Source organism: Triticum dicoccoides, chromosome 5B (assembly GCF_002162155.2).
Source record: "Triticum dicoccoides isolate Atlit2015 ecotype Zavitan chromosome 5B, WEW_v2.0, whole genome shotgun sequence".
NCBI classification, from domain to species: Eukaryota; Viridiplantae; Streptophyta; class Magnoliopsida; order Poales; family Poaceae; genus Triticum; species Triticum dicoccoides.
In genome coordinates, this window is record NC_041389.1 from 650,126,249 (window position 1) to 650,129,645 (window position 3,397).

General features: G+C 45.0%; 1 long non-coding RNA gene across 1 annotated transcript; it reads left to right on the forward strand.

Annotated features, from left to right (window-relative positions):
- Positions 1 to 1,033: 1,033 nt before the first annotated feature.
- Positions 1,034 to 2,771, forward strand: LOC119306939. The gene is made up of 3 exons (XR_005149081.1): positions 1,034 to 1,122; positions 2,072 to 2,137; positions 2,674 to 2,771. It is a non-coding gene; the product is annotated as an uncharacterized LOC119306939 (long non-coding RNA).
- Positions 2,772 to 3,397: the final 626 nt, after the last annotated feature.

Here is a 3,397-nt window from a genome sequence, read left to right on the forward strand (position 1 = left end):
GGCTGCGGGGAGGAGGAGGAGGTCGGGGGGGGGGGTCTGTAGGAGGAGGAGGAGGTCGTGCGGGGGGCGGTTTTTATTTTTTCTTTTTGACTGCGGGACGATTTTTAGTGCGGGGCGATTAGCGATCGATCGTGGCTTGTTGCGTGGTTGGTAGCGTTAAACACAGAATGATTAAGGGCCATTAAATTTTGATGATGGATGGGTGGGATTGTTTGGATCTGCCCCTCTCTTTCTTTTATAGTGGTAGTAGATAAAAGAAAGAGAGGGCGGAGAACCAAACAATCATACCCATCCATCAACCAGATCTTACGGCCCTTAATCCTCTGATGTTTAACGCAACAAACCACGCATTAAGCCAATTCATCGATCCCTAATCTGCCCCTCGTTTAGGGGGAAAAAAGCCCGGTGCCCACGCACGACCACACGACCTCTCCCCTCCTCCCCGCACGAACTCTCTCTCCCCTCCTCCGCGCACGTCTCTCGCCCCCTCCTCCTCCCGCGCCGTTCGCCGCCCCGCCGTTCCTCGCGCCGCCGTCAGCCGCAGGAGCCGCCTCCCGCAGCCGCCGACGTAGTAACCTCCCCTGCCTCTTCTCCGCCTCGCCCCTGTGCCTCCCAACCGCCAAGCCGCCGCCGTCTCATCTTCTCGCTGCATGGCCGGGCGACGTGGCGAGGCGCGCGGAAGCGAGCTCTTCGACCGGCAACACGGCGAGGCGCATGTCCGAGCGACGTGGCGAGGCGCGCGGGAGCTCTTCGGCCGGCGACACGGCGAGGCGCGCGGCTGGGCGTTGCGGTGAGGCGCGCGGGACGGCCGCTGGCGAATGTGGCCGAACCTGAGACCGTGGCGCACGCTGCCACCTCCGTCCTCCTCCGGCCTTATCTCCTACGGAACAGGCTACTCATGCATCGGTACCTAGCCACCATGGCGTCTCTTTCCCTCTCAATCCATTCTTCATCAGGTTTTGCCCTTCGACCATAATCTCCATCATCCTGTTGAAATTGCATTTTTGGACCAAACATCCAATGTCGACGCTGGGTTCGCCGGAGGAAGAAGCGCCGAGTTTGCCGGAGGAAAAAGAACGTCTGTCGAGCCGTGCATTGTCTCCTGTGGCGGCTACACAAGAGGTATCTTTCCCCTCGAAAGCTAATCAATGGATGGTATCCCCTGTTGTAGTTATTGTTTCTATCCCTTTGCTCGATTATGCTTTTTCTTCAGTGAACAATTAGCTTTGCAGAATATAGATATGCTAGCTGCACCTAGGTTATGCTTTTTCTCCAGTTAAGAATTAGCTTTGCAGAATAGATATGCTAGCTGCACCTAGCAAAACAGGATTAGGATGTGTAAACAACTTTCCTCCCTGTAGTTTCTGGGGTTGCAGACCCATGTTCCCATATTTTTTTGCTCAAAGCAATGGCCAAAACATCTTTGTATCACGCAGAATATATTGTTCCACTGCTGTCCTGCTAGCATGTTTATAAGTGTTGGATCTTTAGAGCAGTGGCCAGTGGGCTATTTCACAATAATGTCTGTAATTTTACTTCAAAAAAATGTCTGTAATTTAATTCTGTTGTACTACATTTTCTATTTGGAATAAAGGGGTGCTTCAATTTGGCTGTGTTCATAACTAGCTCATCAATCAAATCAGTGATCCAATAACTTTTTACAAAATTAACAAAAGAAAACAACTGAACCATCATCGTACTCCTATATGTACAACAAAGCGGAAACATGGTTTAATTGGTCATTAATTTCAGATGAATATTGCTCAGCAGTGATTATATGTCTACAATAGTAACACTTATTGTTTTGCCCTGGTAGCATGTTTATAAGTGCCTCAATCTGTCAAAACTGCATTACAGTTGCACATGACCTGATGTGCAAATTTTTGTGTGGAGCTAACTTCTTTGAGCATGTGGCCCAGTGTGTATCTGCATATTTTTCAGTAGAATTAAGTGCCTGGTGCCACTTGAGAGAATAAAAGAATGATCAGCTATTTTTTGTCACACTTATGATTTAGTCAACATTGATGCCCGTCTGCAAAAAGCTTATTCTGATTTGGAATTGATTTTTTAGGCCCTTAAGATGAGTGATGAACATCTGTCGAGCCGTCCAATGTTGTATATGGCAGCTACACCAGAGGTATGAATCCCCTTCATATTAGTTTGCATATGTGAGCCCTGGTACATGTACAATGCGTCTATTATCGTGACACTTTTCTCCATATATACCTTGTAATACTTTGTCTTATCTAATAGAAGCTGGGTGTTTTCCCTTAATTTAGAAGAGCATATGAAGTACATGTTCATTTTCGTATGTATTTTGGGGTCATTGCATAGTGAGCAAGATTAAGGTTATAATTAAAAGATGAAAGCATATTCTTCAAGCTCAGAAGTAAACTAATTAAAATTGGCAAGAATCACAATCATCACAATTATCAGCCATGCAAGAAATCAAATGCCAGGTCTTAACACCACCTGATCAGAACAAAAGTAACCTCTTTATTAGTAGGTAAAAGATAAGCCCAGACAACGGTCTGTATTTCAGGAAACTTGGTTTTGGAATGATTGATCTCCATGTAATTCAAATATATAGTGGCAAAATTTGCATTACTATTCCCTGATCTTCCTCCTTGCCGAATTTATGATTGTCTTATACTATATCAGTCGACTTTGCAGCCGTTGTCTCCTTAGACCTCACCGCCATCGTCTCCGCCGACTTCGCCGCAAGACAATCTGCCATCGCCTCCGCTGACTTTGCCGGAAGACCATCAACCGTCGCCTAGACCTACTTTGGTTCAGGTACTTTTGAAGCATCTGATGGGTCTCATATATTTGTCAAATCGTCACTTTACTGTAGCAAATATAGCCGTTGCCGACAGTAGACTATATTTCACTGACAATCAACACATCATGCACTGATACATAGATGGATTCTGCTTGTACTTGACAGAAGCAGAGTAAATTCGTAAGGAGTGTTTAGTAGTTTAGTACATAGGTGAACATAAAAAAGTAGTTCACAAATAAGTGATGGACGGGTCTCAATTATTTTCAAGAGGGCATTATGTTTACGGAAAATTGCTGCTCACCGTATTTTGACAACTAGAAAAATGCAGTTCTGCTTGAAAAAGTAAATGTAGGATTTTTCTTTAGGTTCTGCGCTGAGTCTGCGGGTCTCACAAAGATGTAGGATAAATAAAATGTCAAAAAGATCAGATTACTTCCCATGTAATATATCATAGCGTGTGTCTTGGTCTTTCCTATTTTTTCCGGTTTTGCAGCCTAGAATTTTTTAACATGCGCATATATAGCTACTTAATCAACTGAGTTCCTTCATGCTGTGTGGCAGACCACATTTACTGATATGATTTACTTTCTCATTCTAGAATTTTGCTTCTACACA